The 22,451-nt window shown below is 45.5% G+C and overlaps 1 protein-coding gene across 8 annotated transcripts in view; it reads right to left on the reverse strand.

Annotated features, from left to right (window-relative positions):
• SUGCT (succinyl-CoA:glutarate-CoA transferase) overlaps positions 1–22,451 on the reverse strand; it is a 552,725-nt gene that overhangs the window by 374,617 nt on the left and 155,657 nt on the right. The window lies entirely within an intron of this gene.

Here is a 22,451-nt window from a genome sequence, read left to right on the forward strand (position 1 = left end):
TGCCTATTACAAAAAAAAAAAAACATTTTTCATGTGTTGTGTGTGTATTTCTTAGAACATTAAATAAAATACAATTGTACTAAGTATGGAATTCTCTCTTACTGCATTGAATCTTCTTCTCTTTATATTTGGCCTTAAAAATACCAAAAGCCAGAAAATGAAAAGCTGTAGAAATATTCTTTTTAAATTGCATCCTTTATATGGCAAAATTTAGCCAAAGAATCCTAGCATCAAAGAAAGGCACCGCCTATTTCAAGGCCAAATTTACTGAATGTGCTTACACTAAGTAATGAAAAACATAAGTGAAAGTCTTTGTCATTAATGGATAACAAATACAAAGCACAAATCAAAATGATAGCTTAAAGCAAACCTTTTATTAAATATGGCAAACAAATGCTGTATTAGAAGAACAAACACTTCTTTACACATCTTCTTTACAAATTTACACATCCCGCATTAACTGCCTTGGTCTACTTGAAACTTATTCCTGTTGCATGTAAGCAGAATAACCAAGGCCCAGAAACCACAGAAAACAAGGGCTGTTCAGGTGTCATGCCAGGTGGCTTGTTTACAAATGAAAGCTACTGCAAAACAAGCAATGATGAGAATTTAAAATCCAACAGCAATTGTCCGCCAATTCCCTGTTTGGACGGTCTTATTCTGCACTGACAGTGCCACTGTCCTGTTTAAGTATAGTTTGTTTCACTGCACAAAGGCAATCCTAATGCAGAATAACTGTGCCCATACAGGATGTTAATGCACAACAGCTATTCTGAGAGAAACATTTTTTTAGCTTCTTTTAAACGGGAGATGGAGCAGCTGTTTCAGACTGCTCATTCACTGTTACGAACTGTTACATCTGCATGAGCCTGTAGTGATGCAAGGTAGTTAACCAAATGAAACAGGGTTAAAAGTTGAAGTGGTTTTGCTATATTTGTACTGCTACAGAATCAGGCAGCCATAACAGCTGAATTGCAATAGTTTATACTGGTCTCCTTTTATATCAATAATTGTTGCATCAGTTTATCCCCTACCTTTCCATGTACAAAAGCCCAAAATCAAGGGAAAAAAAGATTTGCACTCATACACATGAACTGGAGTTGTAAACTACCAACTATTCATCAAGCTCTTTTCATACATATTAAGGCTAGGGACAGAAGTTGCATATAAACTGGTTCAAGTAATCAGAAACTAGTTTAAACCTGTAACACAACAGAAGTTCAGTGCACATAAACCAGATTCAAAATGAAACTGGTTCAAGATAAACCTGATTGAATGAAGCATCAGACTTAACTGATTTGAGTCAAACCAGTTTATTAAACTTCTTTCCCAGACCCCTTCCCCGTTCAAGTTAGATCACAGTCCCTCAGCGTCACAGTATGCTTTCCCACCCTTGGCTGGGATGAGCTGGGCTGGGCTGTCTACTTCAACAGAGAAGGGTTGTGGGGGGACTGCCCCCAGCAAAGAAGGCAGCAGGAACTGCCCGCTGCCCACGCCAGACAAACCCCAGCTGGAGTCTGGGGCCAGGGAAGGGGGTTAAACTTCCCTTCCCATGAGTACAGAGCTTCCCTGCCCTACTAACAACTTACTGCTGGCTGCGACAGTGGATTACAAATCCCAGAGGCACCTGGAAGCAGGAAGAGGAAGTGATGAGCAACCCTGCAGAGTCCTGCACTGTGATTGTGAACTGTACATCCCAGAGATGTCAGGGGCAGCAGGAAGAGGAAGCAAACACACAGCCCATTCTGGCTACGCGCCACAGAGACATGCTCTAGCACCCCCCGGCTTCCAACCTGAGCCACTGCAGACATGTGGCTGCATTTCCCGAATCAAAAGTGAATGCCTGTCCAGTTGTTTTTCAATTTAATCCCTGCATCTTAAACTAACCTACAAAGACTGAACTGATTCAATCTCAGGCTTTTTCACTGTCCGTACGTAGCCTAACAGAACATCTTTGGAAAACTCAACTTACTCATGAAGTTGGGTGCATAGTATTCAGCTGAAGAAGAAATGGTACTTGCAGTTAAATTCAGGCATGCATAGGGAAGTCAGTGAAAGAGATCCTCATCAGAACTAGAATGAATACAAGTTATCTTTCCTGAGAACTCTGCAGGCAGCACACTAAGGATTATTTCAATCTTCAAGAATATTTGCAGAGAAAAAGCTAAAGAAGTTACATTTAATGAACTGACCTAATGGAATTTCTGTGCACTAACTGTTCAGGCATGCTAGTATGTAGTACATTGTGAAATGTACCTCTTCACCAATTCCCATATAGCTATATACATAGGTGAAGGAAGAAGAATTTATCTGGGGGTGCTGCCATACCTGCATGCGCACATGTGTGAGCACCCCCCAGCAGGTAAGTCTGTGGAGGAAGGGGTGAAGGGAGGAGAAAGGGCCATGGCATGGCGGGGGTGCAGATCGAGGCCCCACCGGTGAGGGAGGGAGTAGGGCACAGGCAGAAGCAGGGGCTGGGGTGAGTGGGGCCCCAGCCAGGCCGGACGGTGGCACAAGCAGAGTCCTGTGGGGCACATGCCCCACCAATCTGTGCACAGGGCAGAGGCGGATGCCACTGCATACCATGTTTTGCTCCGTGCTGCAGAAGCTCTGGGAGCAGCACAATACCATGTGCATCCCACTGCTGGGCTGCGCCGTGCCCCCTGCCCACCCAGCAGTGAGAAGCACATGGCATCGCGTAGCTCTCAAAGCAGCAGGACTCAAAGCACAGCTCGCAGCAACAGCCGCCTCCTCACCACTCACAGATGGGGGGGCACATGCCCCCCAGGCCTGGCCAGGGCCCCAATCACCCCAGCCCCTGCTCCTGCCTGTGCCCTGCTCCCTCCCTCACCACTGGGGCCTCAATCTGGCCCCTGTATGGCAGTGAGATAGAGAGTGGGGCTGGATCTGGAGCAGGGGCTGGGGCAGGCCCTGCACAACTGAAGCTAGGCATGGGACGGAATCATGAGTAGCTAGTCTGGGGGGAGCCTGAAGTGAGGAGGAGGTGGTGGCTCTCACTGCTGAACACACCCCAGGAGGCCATGGGGGTGCGTACTCCAAATCTGCACGCAGGGCAGGGCAGGCTGCTTCTGTGGGCTGAGGCTGAGGGGCTATGCTAGGCACTTCCCAGCGAAAGGGCTGGGCCAGACTGTACTCATGGCAGGTGGCAACAGCAACAGGAAGGGGGATTGGGGGGGCTACGGTGAATTTTAGGGTGGCTACAGCTTCCCCTGTAGTCCCTCTCCCAGCACCGCTGCTGCCCAGCCCCCGCCGGGAAGAGCCCAGTGCTGCCCCTGGCTGCAGCCCACAGCAGAAGCCCACCCTCACACTGCACACAGATCCAGGGGCATGAACCCCAATGCCTTCCTGGGGTGCATGTAGCAGCAGGAGCTGTACCCCCCAGACAAGCCACTCGCAGTTCCATCCTGCGCCCTGCCCCGCTGTGCAGCGCCTGTCCCTGCCCCAGCCACACTTCCTCCCACACGGCTGTCTCTGTGCGCCTTGTGGCCCTACTCACTGCCACACATTTGGGGGCCCTAAGCCCCATTAGCCTCAGCCTTCTGCCGCCTATGGCTACACAAGCAATTCTAATTCTACTGCATCACTATTGTATGTGCCAAAACAGGCACACTGAGTGCACTCTAAATCACCTTACAGCTGACCCTGGAGAGAGGGCATACCACACCTGTACAGTTATAGAAACTGTTGCTTGCCATTTTCTTATTACAGCCCAAGGTAAACATTTTTCCTATCTCCACAGTACTTGGACACTGCAGACACATATCACTAGCTTGCAAGGGCCAAAATTTTGCCTTTATGACAAAACAGAAAACAATCTCTCTGAACCCAAAATCTAAACAACTTACTAAGTTGTTAAACTTAGGGAAAGGAAAGAAATGCCCAGCAAGAAATGAGGAGGTAAAAGTCATTATTGACTCCAAGATGAACACACCCCAGGAGGTGGTGACTCCAAGATGAACATGAGCCGTCAATGCCAGACCGCAGCTAGCAAGGCCAGCCGTACCTTGTCATGCATCCAAAGGTGTATCTCAAGCCGGGCCAGAGAGGTGATACTCCCCCTCTATGCGACTTTGGTCAGGCCGCAGTTGGAGTACTGCGTCCAGTACTGGGCGCCTCACTTCAAAAGGGATGTGGCCAGCCTGGAGAGGGATCAGAGGAGGGCCACCCGCTTGGTGAGAGGGTAGCAGGACAGGTCCTATGAGGAGAGACTGAGGGACCTGAACCTGTTCAGCCTCAGCAAGAGGAGGCTGAGGGGGGGCCTGGTGGCTGCCTACAAACTCATCAGGGGAGATCAACAGCAAATAGGCAGAGCTCTTTTCTCCCCAGCACCACCTGGCGTGATGAGGAACAATGGTCATAAGCTGATGGAGAATAGGTTTAGGTTAGAGATCAGAAGGCAATATTTTACAGTTAGGGTGGCCAAAATCTGGAACCAACTTCCCAGGGAAGTGGTCCTTGCCCCTACCTTGGGCAAATTCAAGAGGAGGTTGGACGATCACCTGTCCGGGGTCTTGTGAACCCAGCATTCATTCCTGCCTGTGGCAGGGGGTCAGGCTAGATGATCTGTTCAGGTCCCTCCTGACCCTAGCTACTATGAAACTAAGTGAAATGGTTGAAACTAACCACTTATTTTTTGAGCAATCAGGTATGTTGTAGTTACTTCAACAGAAATTCAAATGTCCACTTTTGTCCAAATTTCAAATCGTCACTGGTGTCCAAGTTTCTTCTGCAGCATGATCTTAGAGACTATACAGGATCTTAGTTTTTAAAACAGGACAGATTTAGTAGAGAAATTTGCAAAGTTCAGTAATGTTCCCTAGAATTTACTGAACGTAGCAAGTTACATTCCTTTTCCTCTCCTTATCACAAACAATACAGGAAGTTTCTGTTGCTCTAGTGGCAGCAACCTAGCTGTGGCAGCATAGAGCCCAGTGTTAGCTGATTTAGCCCACTGAGCCAAAACAAAGTAAACTGACTGCAACGTTGAACTCTACATTGCCATGGCTAGATTGTTCCTACTATGTGACCCAGGGGTTAGGAACCTCTGGTCTAAACTGTGTAGCTTGAACCAAGGAGCAAGTGAACAGACATCCACTTTGAAATGCAGCCATGTGCCTGCAGCAGCTCAGGCCAGAAGCTAGGAGGTGCTAGAGCATGTCTCCCAGCCTGCCAGCCACTGCCAAAGAAAAGGAAGGAAGCTCTAAGCTTTCCCCCCTCATCCCTGCTCTCAAGTGGAGGGGGCACAGCCAGGGTCCAGCCTGGGGCCAAGGGGAGAAGGGCTTTCAATCTCCGTCCATGGCCCACATGGGACCCCATCCTGAAAGTGGCAACAGGTGGGGGGGCACCCCTACCAGGCTTATCCTCCCCCCACCTCCCCCACTCCTGGCCTGGTCCACCATGCTGAAGGTGAAGAGAGGGTTTAAACCCCATCCCTGGCACACAGGGGACACCAGCCAGGGTCTGCCTGGTGGGGGTAGGCAGCCCCTGCAAGGCGTTCACCCCACTGCTCCCTGCTGGGGGGGCATCCATGAAGGATGGAGCTACAAGCAGCTTGTCTGGAGGAGTGGGGGGGGGCACCTCATGCCGCTGCATGCACCCCTGGGCAAGCATGGGGGGGCATGAGCTCCCCAAATCTGTGTGCGGGGTGAAGGCAGGTGATGCTGCTGCAGGCTTGGCCCAGGCACCAAACTTCCTTGCTACAGCACTGAGCCCCTGACAGACTTCTGCCCCTACTCCCTGTTGGAGGTGGGGGAAGGCAGCTTCTGCCAGGGTTTTGCTTCCCCCACTCCCTGCTTGAGCGGAGAGCAGGGTCCATGCCCATCCCCCATCCAGGGCCAGCAGGCTGAGAAGGGAAGGTATGGTAGAGGGTTTAAGCCTGGCAGGCACAGAGGGGGCAAAACCCTGGCAGGGGCTGCCCTCCACCCCCCTTGAGTGGGGAGCAGGGGAGGGACAGAAGTCTGGCAGGAGCTGCCCCCCTATAAGACCCTGGCTAGGGTTGTGTATAGGCCATGGAAGGGGTTTCAGACCCCTACCTCCCTGCCTCAGCATGTGAGCCCTGAGCCAGGGTATGGCCATGCCCCCAACTCTCCACTCCAGTGAGGAGAGACAGAAATCCCTGGCAGGGGCTACCCTTTCCTCTCCACTCAAGCAGGTGCAGGGAGCAGAAACACAGCAGCCCCCCCACGCAGAACCCAGCTGGGGTCCTGTGCAGCCACAGAGGGGTTTTAAACCCCCTTCCATCACTTCTACCTGCTAGCCCTGGGTTGCGGAATGGCCATGCCCCCCCTCCATTCAAGTGAGGTGAGGGGAAAGCCGCCCCCCAGGCAAACTCTAGCTGGAATCCAGGGTGAGGGAGGGGATTTAAACACACCTCCCTCCCAGCCTCAGCGCAAGGAGGGGAAGTGGGGGGGGGCCTGGCAGGGGCTCCCCCCTAAGACCTGGGCTGGGGTCCCATGCAGCCAGGGAGGGGAGTTAAACCCCTCTTCTCCCCTCTCAGCTTGCCAGCCCCAGGCTCAAGAGGGGCACAGGGTAGAAGGGTGGAGGGCAAAAGCCTTGCAGGGGCTGCCCCCTGCCAGAAAATCAGAGCTGGGTCCTTGGCATTCCTCCCATCTGCCTCAGCATGCCGGCCCAGGGCTGGTGTCAGGCCACCCCCCTGCTGCCCCTGGTGGAGCGGAAAGCAGGGAAAAGCCTGGAAGGGACTGCTGCGTCCCTGCCAGACAGACCCTAGCTGGAGTCCTGTGCAGGTGGTTTAAACCACTCTCCTTCCCCTCTGCCTTAGCGTGCCAGCTCCAGCTGGCATCTGTCCACACCTCTTCCCCCTCCACTTGAGCAGTGAGTGGGCAAAAGCCAGGCAGGGGCTGTTCCACCCTGCCAGGCAGACCCAGCTAGAGGTCCCGTGCCAGCAAGGGAAGGGCACTTAAAGCCCCCTCCCCACTCTCTGCCTAATTCTGCTGGCCTGCTCCCTCTCTACTCCAGCGTCAAGCGGGGGAAAAGCCTATGAGGGGCTGCTCCACCCCACCCAGGCAATCCTTGGCTGTGGTCTGGGGCCAGGTTTCCCACCCCCACCCATAGGTGGCAAAAGGGAGGGGCTAACAGGGCTTAGCCTCGCCAGTGTGAGGCAGCAGTAAGGCCACAAGGCAGCCCAGCCACAGGCTTCCAGCAGCTGCAGCAGGGGCAGGGGGGAGTGGGAGTGAGGCTGGGGCAGGGGCAGGCAGTGCAAAGCCGGGGCAGGGCTGGGTGTGGGACAGAGCTGCAAGCAGCTCGTCTAGGGAGCTGGAAGGGAGAGGCACAGCTCCTGCTGCTATGCAAACTCCAGGAGGGCATGTCCCCCCGCTTGGTGCGGGAGGAAGAGGGCTGCCACTGTGGACTGGGGCTGCACCAGGCTCTTCCCAGCGGGGGGGGGGGGAGGAGGGGAGGGGCTGGGCTGGGCTGGGCTGCACTCAGGGCAGGTGGCAGTGGCACTGGGAGGGGGCCTACAGGGGGAGCTGCAGCCACCCAAAATTCACCGTAGCCCCCCCAAACCCTCCTCCCAGAGCTGCCACTGCCTGCCCCGAGTGCAGCATGGCCCAACCACCTCCCCACCAGTAAGAGCCCGGCACACCCCTGGCCCCAGACCACAGTGGCAGCTTACCTCCCCCAGTGCAGATCTGGGGGCACACACCCTCCTGGCACCACCTCCTCCCCGCACCGGACATACCCCGGACAAGCCACTCACAGCTCCATCCCATCCCCATTTTGAGGGGCTTAGCGTGCACGCATGCTCAACCCCCCCCCCCAATAATTTTTTCTCCCTCCACCTATGCCACCAACCCCTTCTCAACAATAGTGCTCCGGTTAAACAGAGCAGAAGGGTGGGGCCAACCTTGCTCTGCTGGAGCAGACAGCCCAACCCATCCTAAGGCTGCTGGGGGGTTGTGATTTAACTTGAACCAGGAAGGGGTCTGGGACAGAATTTCCATAAACTGGTTTGACCTAAATCAATTAAGTCTGATGCTACAGACAATCAAGTTTATCTTAAACTGGTTTTGGTCATTTTGAAAGTGGTTTATGTGCAATGAACTTCTGTTGTTACAGGTTTAAACCAGTTTCTGATCATTTAAACAGGTTTGTTTGCAACTTCTGTCCCTAGCCTAGAAGACTGAAAGATAATCACTAACCCTATGGGCTAGTGCCAGCTTCTTCTTGGCTCTAACAAGATTGTTTCTCTGTTGATGAATATAATTAACTTAAAAAAAAAAAAAAAAAAAAGATGTTTCTGTGAAGCCCACTCTGGAATGGTTCCAGGAAAACCCGTTCAATCAAATACTTTCCATATGCTTTACCATGGGTAAGGATTTCTGAAATTCGTTTAGTTGAACAGTGCATAAGCAATGCATTGATCTAGAAGGTAAAAATAAAGAGACATCTATGAAATAAAACATTAAACTCCAATATGAAGTTAAATGAATAATGTCCCTACCTGACTCTTGTGTAGCATTTTAATAAAAAGACTTCAAACACTTTACAGGATCATTATTTCTACTTTACATCTGGAAAAAAAAACAGGTGCAGATGCGCCCACAGTCACATAACAGGCCAGTAGCAGAACCAGGAACAGAATTAAGTCTCCCAAGTTCCAGGCCATTGCTATGTCCATTTGATAACACTACCTTTTTATTTGCAATATTTGCTCTGACTGGGAAATAGCCTTTCTGGCTGAAGAGTAAATACAGGACACCTTGCAAAATTAGAACAGCCAGTTCTCTGACCTGGACTTACTGTGCCAAGTCAAACTGTTGGCCCTGTCAACCAGAATAAACTCCCTCCAGCAGTGACTAATATTCAGTGCTTTATAGCAAGCTCAGGAATTCCTTTCTGACCTCTGCCTCATACAACAATCAACCAAGGGATTAGAGAGCCACAAAGTAGATCCATACAGCAACAGGATAATTTGGATTTCAGTATAGTTGGCAAACTTCAGGAAAATGTGGCTTAAGTTAATGCCTGCCAATGTAAGATTTAGAAGAAAAGAAAGCTTTCAGCTCCCAATGATGCCACTAGAAGCTGAAAACAACCAGTATTAAATGCTGGTTAACATTCAAATATAGTAGTTGGTCCTGCTACCAAAAGAAGAAAAAAAGAAGGAATTGAAGTTGCTTGGCCTCTAATGTGGAAATAGTAACTTCTGAATTCAGAGAAAAACACAGTTTCTACTACAAGGTTTAGAAAAAATTATTTTTCTGAACCTGCCATGGATATATTGGTGACTCAGCAAAGTCTGTCATGCTCACCATGTCCCTGAATATAAAAATATATGTATGCGTGTAATTTTCCCTCTGCTTTTCACGGATAGGTATTTCTGAGGTTCATTGAGTTGAATAATGGATAACCATTACACGGATCTAGCAGGTAAAAATAAAGCATATGAACAATTCCATGGAAATCAGACATTTTTAAATATGCATTTTGAGGTTGTTGGGTTTACGGACTTGCTTGGGTTTTAGACAACCTTAAAAAAAATAAGGGGGCTTTTCAGTTCTGCAGTACAGAGGCAGTTCCTTATTGACGTACCTTCTCTGTTTTAACAAGATTATGTACTGCACCAGCCACTCATTATTAGAAATCTTGTGGGAAAATTTAGTTAAGCCTTTACAACAATATACGGTCCAAATATTTTTTTTAAAAGGGGAAAAAAGCACTTGCATATATTCTTAAATCCATCCCTATTCTGGGCAACACTACATGAGCTTAAGTACTTGTGAATAAAGATGTTTTCGTGAACCAGGATTTAAGTGCTAGCATTTTTCAAAGAACTTGCTAACTGCAAGTTCAAACCTCTTTTTACCAAGAAAAATGTATCTTTTGGATTGTTCCTGTTTTAATACCATCACTTCAGGGTTCATTCTCTTTCTCTTGCTCTCTCTCACACACACACACACACACACACACACACACACACACACACGTGTGATGTGCCTGTCTGTCAACAGTGGTTTACAAAGTAAGATCTCAGAAATCGACTTTCTGCATTCATGAATACTAATAAACTGCATATAATTTGTTCAACTGCTAATTTCCAGGACCACCATGGCAAAAGAGGAAGTAGAGGCATCCAAAAAATTATTTTCAGCTCCTGGGCACACATGTTCAGGAAAACAGTTTGAAAAATGTTCAAACATACAGGTGCACAAATTAATCCTGACGGAGGACAAAAGTATATGGATCAACATCTCTAAGGCCCCAATCAAGCAAGCTCACAAGTGAGTTCCTTCATTTACATGTCATTCCATTCAAGACAATGGGACTGGTTTTGTAAGTAGTTACCCAATTGCATAATGTTTGCATGATCTGAGTGTTGCAGTGCAAACTTTGCATTTGAAACTTATTTTTTCAGAAAATTATAGTGCATTTATCCTGGGTGGTATCTGGGCCTGTTAAAACTGTTGCTTAAAACATGAGAAGTGACTTTGGGCAGGGAGTATATACTATCTTGGACCAATTTGACCTGTATCAGTCCCTGTACAATCCAGCAGTATACACCATTCATTTTACTTTGCAACAACAGATTAATTAAGGTTTGAGTTTGACAACTGACTTCTTCTGATAAATGAGATCAAACATACTGGTGCACCTTTAAATAATTTGACTGGTCAAATCCACACGCAATTCATTTTCTTACTATGTCACAACAGACACTCAATTATATAAGCAAATAATAAAATGCCATACAATGAAGTCCCCTACAACTACCCCAAAGGATTACAATTACTTCATTTTAAATCTTCCTTTTCAGAAGTCTGTAATTCAGCCATGAAAAATTACTCCAGGCTGAAGCTTGGTATTCAAAAGTTTCAGCACAAAAGCAATTTTTAGTATAATTTGGTTTAAATTACAGTTTTCCTAACTGAGGGACAAGAAAAAGTTGTGGTCTTACTTTTCTCTGCTCATATAATGCAAAAATACCTCTGACTTTTCCACTTATTTCATGTTTAATGTTTGTTTGTTTAAAAAGAAATAATAAATGCATAATATGACTGGTATACATTGACTCACCACTCACCCCCATGTGATTTCAGTGAAGTCAAACTGGACTGTACAAGATGCAAGTTAGTACACAATAAGTAATCCCTTAAGGACTTTTCATATCAAGAAAAAAAAAAACAGTGACAGAAATCAGATATACACAAACCATTGGGCATATATAGTTACTATTTTTTCTAAAGCGTGTCAGTCTCAGCACCGTACTATGCATCTAAATACTATGCTGCATGACTTCTGTAGCAGGTTTTTTCACTTAGCTGTTATCTGCCATCTCAGTGATTGCCCATTAACTACCTAAAAGTGAAAGAGGACAATGCTTATGTCTGCAATCAAATCATAGAAGTGACTTCTCAGAGGAAGATAAATTAGCCTGCTTCGAGTTGGTCCTGTCACACCTAGATTGCTACCAAAGCTAGGTAGTTTATAAAATTAGCTCAAATATCTCTCACATATGCTGCAGTTCCCTTGTGCAGAGTATACAGCACTTTTTCCAAGACAAACCACAAGCTATTGAGGCTCTGTCTTGAGCATAAAGTAGGTATGGTTTTACCATGGCATGACCAATACAGCTAGGGGCAGACATTCAAAAAGCCGGAGCCTGAACTGACTCAATCTGTGCAGGTTAGTCTAACCTGCCTAGGATGAACCAATTTGCAAGTGAATGGACATTCAAGAAATGCAGGCACATGCCTGCAGTGGCTCGGGCCAGAAGCTGGGGGTGCTACAGCACACCCCTGGCTGCAGGGAAACTGTTCTGGGGGGGGGGAGGGGGTGATGCCAGCCCCAGCAGTAGCCTTAAGTGAACTGGCCAGGGAGGAAACTTAATTCCCCCCTTCCTGTCCCACCAGCATGCCTGGTGTCCCCCTCTCACTACTGCAGTAGTGGGGGCAGAGGCATGGCCAGACACCAGCTGGCATGGCCTCCTAAGGCAGAGGGGGCGGGGAGAGGGTTCATTCCCCGCTTTGCCCCCTCTGGCCCTGGGTGTCTGCAGCCAGGGTCTGCCAGCCCCAACCGCCACCAGTGATCACTCCCTCAGCAGCGCAAGCAGCGGAATAAGCTCCTTCCCTCTCCCCTTTCCCAGATGCTGGAGGGAGGGGGGAAATAACCTCCATCCCTGCTCCACCCCCTGCCTAAGGGGGCCATGCTGGCCGGCCTCTGGCCATGTCCCTGCCCCTGCCACTGAAGTTGGGAGGAGGGAAGGGGACAAGGACCTTGATGGGGGCAACACCCCCGAAGAGGCTTCTACTCCTGGGAAACCACGGGGTGGGGGGGGCATTGCACTGCAGGCTGGGGCAGAAGCAGGGCAGTCAGCTGCTGCAGACTGTGCAGGGTGAGCAGTGGCAAACCTGGGGGGATTTGGAGGGCTATGGCCACCCTCCAAGCCCTGCTGCTGCGGCTCTTCCCACACAGTCTGCAGCAGCTCTAACCACCCCACTCCCGCCCCCACTCACAGTGCAGCCCCCCCTCCCCCCCAGAAGAGGCTTCCATTGCCGGGAAACCATGAGACGGGCTGCTGCCCCCATCATGGTCTGTGCCCCCTCCCCACCCTAGCGGCAGGGACAGGAACACGCCCCCCTATCCCCTTAGATGAGCTATGGCTCCATGCCATGGCCTGCCCCAGCCCGACTGGGCAGCGCCAGCCCCACTCCCTCCTTCACTGCAGGGGTCTCTATCTGCGCCCCCCCCATGCCCCTTCCCGTCCCCCACAACAGACTTACCAGCCAGAAACTGCTCTCCACACTGCGGGGCTGCATATCAGAATTGGATCAATATTGGCTGATATGGCTCATTAAAAAAAAAAATCGGCTATCGGTATCAGCCCAAAAAATCTCTATCAGTGCAATTCTAATGGGAACCTATCATAAGACTAGGTTAGTGCTGCCCATCAGAATAAAATATAGTCTGAATAAGGTATACGGCACATTGCTCTCAGTCCCTCTCAGGGCCCACTTTCTTCCAGCTCATGGTGAACTACTACACTGAATATATTTTTTTAAAAAGGTAAATGCATGAATTCTGTATTAAATAAATCTACAGCTACCCAGAGTAACTAGCCTATATGCAAATTACTACAGGTATATTTATTTCAAAGTCAGTGTTATTTGGTCTCTTGAATTTTAAATTTCGCCTCATTTCCATGTAGTCAGGGAAGGAACAGAGCCTGAGCAAGGTCGGGGGGGGGGGGGGATGCAAAGGGAAGAAGTTGGAGAGGAGACGGAGGCCATGGAGGCCTCCTAACACCCATAGCCACTATTTTTCCAGCTGTAGCAGTAGGAGGGGGACAAAGCCAAAAAACCTCTGATAATTAAGTTTTTTACCTAAAAATTAAAACAACTTTATGTTTATAAATTGAGTAAATACAGTATACAGGTGCTCCATCATTCCTTTCTTGGCTGAAGTGCCAATGTAGAGGAAGCAGTCAGGTAATGAGTACAGGATCAGGTCTACAATATACTGTACCATTAGAATATTTTATCTGTTTCCCTGTGAGTCACCTCTATTTTATGGACCAAAAAAATCTGCTAACCCTCTGTGATACATGGAAAACAGAAAATACTGCTTTCTTCCTATAGAAGAATTATTTTTGGTGCTACTATTTAGATTTTAACTTTTAAATTTCCTTTCCCTTTAACAGCTAATTAAACTTGCATAAGAACCTGTTTCCACAGGGATCTGCTCCCACATACAAGTCAAACAGGTTTGGCTATATGTAACACTTTTGCACACAGAACATAAGGTTCATAGCTTCTTTGATAACATTTTATTTACCACTGGGATACATACCAGCATTCAGAACCAAGTAAAGTATAACATGCAAGAACAATATAAGGTTAGAAAGAAGTTCATTATGTAGCTAACTTGCACCTATTTGACATTTTTTCATAACCAATTATCAGCAATGGGAGAGAATCATATGAAAGTACTGGTAATGGTATATTTATATTTTTCTATGTACATTTTTTTCAACAGACAAAAATCTGATTACTAAAGTAATACAAACAAGTCCCTCCCAGAGTTTCCCCTGCCCCCCCCAAAAAAAAAAAAAAAAAAATCTCCTTCTCAGAATTATTTTTCCCCAAGTAAATCTGGATTAAGTTAGGATAAACCAGAAATAAAAGAAAATGGGTTTATTTGCCTACAGCTTCCTCAAAAGACCTCTGGCCTCTTTCTAGTGTCCCTAGTCAGTAGGAAAGGTTCCGGCTGTGAGGACATGCAAACCTTCAGTTTCTACTAAGAGAGTCGCTGCTCTCCCAGAAGAAACCACAAGTGAACAAACATTCAGGACCGTTCTCCCAAAGCAGAAATTGTTGCTTTAGGAAAAAAATAACCTGGGAACAACCAGGGTTAAAATCGCTCCTGGAAGAGTTTCTCATGGCAAAAGTAAATATCTGTACTTTCCCTTCTGAGAGAAACTGCATCACAGTCCTTCAGCATCCCACGGTGCTTTGTTCCTACCCTCCACCACAGGGAACAGTGTGTAGCTTGGGTTGGACTCTATTGCTCCAGCCTACCAGGGAGCAGAACACGTCCCCCTTCACAATCCCATATTGTGCTGCAGGGAGATACAGACTGATCCTGAGCAATATGGTCAGTGAATCAGGGCTGCTCTGTGCATTGCTGCTAGCTGTTGCCAGGCAGACTGAGGGAGACTGCAGAGTACACTGAGATGTGTGTACAAGGGCCCCCTGGCTGCACAGCATCAACACTGCAAGCTTGCTGCTCCTCAGAGGCTCAGTTAAAGTCTGTTAAGCCATCTTTGGGTAAGTTTTTTTATCAGGGAAACAAACCCAAGAGAATTTTCCTAGATTATCTGAATGTTTGCACACGGTCTATGTGTCCACCACACCTTCCATAAGACTTGTATAATTTAGGACTACAATTATAACTACTGATAGGAGCTCCACTTCCCAACATTGTCTGCTGTCTTGCAGCTAAGAGAGAAATTAGGCTGGGAACTAATTGTTTCTCAGTACTCTTAACTAGTCTTGTTCCTCACTACTGAATAGAAAGAAGAGTTCTAGGCTACTCTCCCTATGGAACTCTGATCTCTGTCACTAAAAATAGTCATCATAATCAATTTTCCATAAACCCTCAGGCACAAGCTGGTTGCCTTGACTACATGCCCTGAATTACAGATCTTGTGCTTTTAACAAGATAGTGCTAGCCAACCAGACCTTCCCCGTTAAACCCTAAATGTCTGGTACAGCCTGTTACAACATGTAAACATCTACATTTTTCTAGTAATCTTGATTTAAGTGACCATCAAAGTTACAAGCAGTGGGCTAACAATCACTTCCTCTGAAACAGAGCAAGCACTTAGGTTAGACAGAACAGTAAAAAAAAAAGTTTCACTTTATTTTTTCTTTTTATGTACAAATGATTAGAAATTTTAAATGCTTTTTAAAAACACATGCACTTAAAGATTGTTTTAATATGCTATTTAAACAGAATCTAATCATACTTTGATAATTCATCTCTTTTACATCATCACACCATGCAACCAGTATAATACAGAAGCTTCTTGTCAAGCAATAACTATAGCTTGTTTTAGTTGCAGCCCACCCAACAACTTGGGAAATAAATATTTTGGCCAAGCTTAAGCAAATATAAATATTTTTTTATAACTACGACTGATATCAGGAGTTCTTTCCTAGTTGTTATTTGCACAGACACAGTGGCATGAAGTATATTTCCACTAGATATATACTTTTTCGATCAGTGGTGCTCAACCTTTTTGGCCAGTGGACTAGATAGGCAGTGCCCGGTCCATCCACAGCCTGGATCTGGCCAGTGGTCCTGATCCAGCACCCAGGGCAGTTGTGGTAGGATCTCATCCATCTGTGCAGGTGTGTGTGTGGGGGGAGGGGCATCCTGTCCCCACAGTGTGGGGGGGGGAAGGGGCTTGATCTGGCCCCAACCCAGCATTGCAAGGGGGAGGGGCTGTGGCCCAGCCCCAATCCAGCTGCAAAGGGAAGGAGGCATGGCCCAGCCCTGATCCAGCTGTGGGAGGAAGGAGGCCCCAACCCACTGCACAGAGTTTGGGATTTGGGAATTTGGCAGAGGGAGAGTGGTGGTATTACTTGCCATTGCTCCCCCGCCACCAAACTCCCCAATGTGCAGGCCGGGAGCGGTCCGAGGCCCTTGGGGGCACACGGCGGGCTGTGGCCAGCAGCCCAGACACACCGGGTCGGGGAATGCAGGCCGGCGGACTAGAATTAGGCACGGACGCTTACCGGTTGGTTTAAGATTATTTTACTTACACTGAAGATGGTCGCGGTGCAGGCAGGAAAACTTGCTTGAGTTGCAGTTACAGACAGAAAAGAAGAGAGGCGGACTAGAGTTCTTTCCACACGAACCTTCTAGCCCATCCGGTTGAAGGCTCTAAACTGCGAGCCCGTCGTGTCAACTGAAGAAAATAACTCGAAGCAGAGAGCTCTGAATACACTCACACGAAGTTTGCTAGGCTCCGTGGAACTTGCGTGCAGGGAAGGGGTTCGTCGAGGGATTGTTCGGCAACGGGGAGAGGCCAGAGGTTGATCAGACCCCTATAGCCTTCTTGAGATACACGCTGGGTCCGATAGGCTCCGCAGCGCTTAGAGATCTTCACGAGATGTGAAGTTCTCCTCCTCCAGATGGTTGTGGAGTCCTCCAACTTGGGCGGAAACCACTCAAGCCTCTTATACGGCTAGCAAGCCAATCACTAGCTGCCACGTGGGAATAATTTAGAACTGGCCAATAGTGGGACACAAATTTGCATGTGAATGGCAGGAACTCCTTGCACCATGCATTTCTCTTTTGCAACCTAGAAATGCACCCTGCAAAGAAAGCTACAAGTGGCGGGAAATAATTCAGCAGTGCCGAAGCACACACAAACAAAAATCACACCCTTGGGTTGTGACACTCAACAGTTGGAGAGCCTCATGGACCAGATATCATGGCTCTGCAAGCTGCATTTGGCCCATGGGACAGAGGTTGAGCATCCCTGTTTTAGATCATTCTGATCCTTTACCCCTTCACACTACAGTAGTCATCAAGATGCTATAAGCAATGTAATGAATTATCTTAGACCCCTGGCAGAAGTTACAAGTCAGTAACACATTAATCATTCAATTATTTGTAATGATTTGCCACAGCGTCAACCAATTTATCATGCAACTGGCAAGCCAGTCACAAAGATTCTCCATATAAGTCACATCAAGAGAATTTACAATGAGGCGCCCCTCTACATGTGCAGGTAATGGCGTGATGGGATCTAATGTGCAATCTGCACAATCATGCCTACTGCCATGTCACATGTGCATGGCAGGAGGTGTGATTGTGGGACTGTGCATTAGATCCCATCATACCTTATTGCCGATGCAGAGGGAGCCCAATTTTGGGCTCCTCCTGCATCAGCAAGAAGCAGGCTCCCAGCTATAGGGGCCATGTGCAGCCAGGACCAAGAGTCCCTGCAGCTGACAGGATTCTCAGTTCTGGCTGCATGTGTAGCACAGCTGGGACGAAGAGCCCCATCAACTGTGGGACTCTCAACCCTGGCAGCTATGGAGCACCACACACCTGAGAGATAACAATGGCTGGAAGATCACAATTGCTAAAATCTCCCAGTTACTGTATGAAGCACCCCTGTAATCTCCTCGACTCAGGGGTGCATTGTGCTCCCAGTGGCTGGTATATTGAAGCAGCTGTGGTCTCCCAGCTGCAGGCTGCCTACATGTGCAAATTAAAGCTGGAGAGAAATAAGGTATAGAGGTATGACACATTTTTAAGCAATAACTTTATAACTGGTCAGAAATTTTTAAGATCAACCAATTTATGTGGTACAACTGGCAGGCTAGCCACAAAGATGTTCCACATTGAATGGACGCTGTAGTGCCCATGCATGCCACATTAAGATAATTTACAATGACAGCACTTATTTGGAATGGTAAAAGTGTTCAGACACTAGTCAAGAGTTTACTGTGGCTGGTTTGTACCACAGTTTAATTTGAATGTGTCACATTAAAGAGCACCTAGGGAGCCAGATGTGCTCCAATGTGTAAAATGCAGCATCCTTCTATACCATGGCAGGACATGCAATTTTTGGTATTTGGGATAAAATTACTCAGATCCCATCACATGTTTAAATCAATGTCTGCCAGGGGCCTTATACATTTTAAGATTAGGTATTTAAAACTTGTCCAGTTTCCATTCATTTGCTCTTTCCCCCCCATCTGTATCATGTTCCCTTCATTAACAAAGAAAACCTGGCTAGACTGTAATGAAATGAATAGAAGTGAAAGTCAACTGAAAAACTGGAGAAACTCACTTCCATTTTAAAATATATCTTTCTTTCTACTCCTATTTTAACAGCTGTATTCTTAACATAATAAAAATCCCCTTTTCATATGGCCAGTATTCATGATTGGAGCGGGGAGGGGAAGGCAGTAGGGGGGAGAATGCCCATTCTACATACCTTTTAATGACAGCTGGAATGGCAACTTCAATCTCTCTTCAAGAGCAATGACAGACCAATACCTAATTCTCTTTCCCATTTTCATTAAATTGTCCTTAAGTCGTCTGCCTTACTTTAAATTTAAAATATGCTGTAGTGCCCATGCAAGCCACATCAAGAGAATTTACAATTACAAAGCTTACCGGTAATGGTGAAAGTGATCAGACAACTAGTCAAGAGTTTAAAAAATTTATCTCAGGTTGGTAAAGTGAAGAAGAATCTGATTTTTAATGCTAGATTCTAGAAGCCCACAAACAGAAAAACGTCATATTACAAGTAAGCTATACAATGCCCTTAAGATGCGACACATAGCTAAAGCTCTTATACTTGTCCTAAGTAGCAACAATGGGAACTCCAGATGCCTGAGTAGCATTCCATACTAATATGAATATTCCCAAAGTCAGGACACAAAGTTAAAAAAAAATCACTATTCCCTTGGTACGTATTAATTAGCAGGACTCATCTTTCCTTACACTATTCAGAAATAAATTCTCACTTCTCTCCATATTTGACAAGTGTGTCTAACAGAATTCATCAGATAAGAAAATCAGAGGAACACAGAAACATTTTCATTAAATTTAAGGTTCATATTCACTGATCTTGTACCGTGCTAAAGTGTTAATGGAAAATCTGTTTTACAGACACAACAGGAGGAGTCCTCTTGACCAGTTTCTCAGCCACTTTAGCACAATAAAATTAGTCTAAAATTGAAAAGCTCTCTTACAGTCCAGTACACCGGAAGTCATGGAAACTTGCCCTTTTTTCCCCATCCAGACAACACCCAATTGTCTTCATAAAGGAAGCAATATATAAAAGTTTGGTTACAGTATAAAAATTAGTGAGCATGGTGGCACTTGAATAATCAAATTATCTGTGTTCACCATCAGATATCCTTATTTGATAAAAGCTAACTCAGCTGAGCTAAACCAATTATGCACCATTTTTGCCCCTTCAAGACAAGGGCCTATGTTGTGAAACCATTTAAGACGTGTTTACTCCTTCAGTCTTGTCAAAAGTCAAGTTCTTTTACCCCTACCAGTCCTCTGAGCTGGCAAATCATTAATAAATTGCACATTACATTTTCCTGCTTCTCCAATCATATGCGGTTGAATCAGACTGGCAGTTGCAATATGCTGCCATGCAAAAAAAAAAAAAAAAAGTACCCCAGTTCTGATCACCTTTATTATAACACTTTGATAGCAAGATTTGAAGAAGAACAGTATAATGAAGTGGAATAAGCTTAAAAATGTGTGTCTTCTACAAACGTATATACTAAAGGTATAGCATATATATATAGACATAACATGTGTGAGTAGGAAGAGACCTTGTGTTGCAAAAGAAATATCTGTATTTTTCATGCTGCAAAATGGTCATGGTTTAACAAATAGCATGTTGACAGGAAATGTACAGTACCAGTGCTCTAGGCTGCTGGAATGTAATGTACCAGTGCTCCAGGCTGCTGTCCCATAAAATAAAATTACAACTAAAGTCGTTACATCACTCTACAGGCTGGATCCCACCTTCTTTAAGGGTTACTTCTCCTTGAGGTGCGGAATAGACACAAACCAAGCGAACCAAATGAGTGACTAACAAAATTGTATTACCAGAGTGTTTTGAAAATGTCATTCTATGAAATATTATTTAAAAACAACAACTAAAGAAATAAAATATGAGTGTGGGGGTTAAAATTATGTAATATATCCCCACTCTTCTATGTTACTAGCAATGATGGCCCTAATTCATTAATGGGATTACACCCCTGGTTAAAATGAGACATATGTCTGAACACCTTAACAAACCAAGGCCTATAATTGCCTGCAGTTGTTTCTGCCAGTTTTAACATAAGTAAAAAGTCATTTTTTGCCAGTGTAATAAAATAATATAAAATAATGAATCACTGGCTAAGTGAGCAATACTGCCTCTCTCACTCTTCCAAACATTGTTCCCCTATAATGTTATTATTTCAGGGTTTTATAGAGAATAAGAGGAATAAAGAAGTAACATTGCAAATGTAAAATTATATTTTTATATACAAACATGCATCCACACATAATTTTGTTCGTCTTCTTTTTGCTTACTATATAGAAAATAACTTTCTGAAACTTGAGAAATGGCAAGAACACAGGTGACCTGTATTTTCAAATGCAAGGACATCAGAGACCTGAATCTTCAAATGCTTGACATTTTGCACACTTGATACTGCTGTGGGCTGAGAGAATATGGTGATAGATAAGCCATAAAAATGAAATAGAATAAGCATGAACCTTTGATTTCAGAAGTGTCTACGTGGCACTTAGATCTTTGGCAAATCATGTCTGTGAGATCAGGCCTTTGTGGAGGCTTGAATCAAGACCAAACTCCATAGAAATACTTGTGCGGATATGCCTAAAAGGAGATGTATCAGGTCCTCCTTATCTTCTTAAGTGATTAGTGACTTTGCTTGGTTAGGGAAAACAAGCTCAGTAGACACCTGCTAAACTAAGAGCTTTTCTTTTTTTTTTTTTTAAACTAGGAGCATAAAAATAAATCTATTTGCAAATATAGAAATAGAGTAAAATCCACATTAAACAACCCTCTTATATTTGTTTTTTTTCAGGGGGGGTTGGTGTTTTTTTTAAGTAGACCCTAGGAAACTCCATCTCGTTTGCAACATACCATTATACAATCTTCCTGCCTGATCTGACTTCAGGCTCAGTAGGGAAAAGGGAGGCCATTCTCAGGCTACTTTGAAGATGATCTATATATGGACATTAAATTAGAAGGGAAAAAGGGGTAGGAGTCAAAAGTAGTCTACCATCCTGTGCAGGTTATTAGTACACAAGAATCCTCAACAGAAACTTTGCCTGACAAAAGTGTGAGTTGGTAATGGAAAATAGCACAGAAAGACATAGTGGGACAGAAAAAATGGCTTCAAATACTTTATGGAAACACAAAAAGTTGTGAATTAAAATAAAAAAGGATGAATCTGAAGTGTGAAATTAATCTGGAAAATTCCCAAGGACCAAAAAAGTCATGTTAGATCCACAATTGCATCTGTAAAATTCCCTTCCAATTCTTTTCCCCTACAAGTTTTCAGGAAGAATTCTACGTCCTTTTTATCCCATCCTAAATACCCACTTTCTCATTCAATCTCCTTGGAAGTCACTGGACTTCTTCTTTCTTCCCTGTTTTTTCCTGGCACTTTAGTATGGAATCCGAGTCCAAAACAATTATGACCTAAATTTATCCCTTGATTTCAATAGTTACTCTAGGATAATATTTGCCCCTATACTTTTAAGCAATGGAGCAAGTTTACATGCCAATTTAAGGTTTTAAACTACTCCTACAGCCTTTGAATAACATTAATATTCTTAATTTACATACAGGAAGTAAATATGCTAGTCTGTAACTAAAATGCCCATTCACACTTCCATTGAAGTCATCATCAAAATATCTACTGACAATAAAAGTGGAACTGGTCCCAAAATGGAAAATAAAAAATTAAGGGCCTTAAAGCACGCTGAGATATAGCTGAGCATTCCCACTTACAACATATGGGCCAAATCCAAACCCTACCTATGAGTAGCAAGGACAGATAGGAACAGAACCCTTGCACTTTCAAGAATCTGCACTTCCAAAATGAATGAAGAATGGAATGGATTGAAATAAAAAAGATGATTTTGTGGTAGCTCAACCTGCTTTTCCCTACAAGATTACTTGAGAGGTAAATGTGTTACTAATATAACTCACGTATGACTTCACCATGAGTATGCTTCAAACTGTATTTCATACTTGTGGGAATAACCTCCCACTGGAAGCTTTCCTAGAAGAACATATATAAAAGAATATGATACAAGGCCCTTGCTTTTTGTAACTTACAGACATAGACACATAATATATAATGCTCTGAGTCATCATGTTAGTAAATGTCTTTAAAAAA

The sequence above is a fragment of the Alligator mississippiensis genome, chromosome 5 (genome assembly GCF_030867095.1).
Source record: "Alligator mississippiensis isolate rAllMis1 chromosome 5, rAllMis1, whole genome shotgun sequence".
Classification (NCBI taxonomy): Eukaryota; Metazoa; Chordata; order Crocodylia; family Alligatoridae; genus Alligator; species Alligator mississippiensis.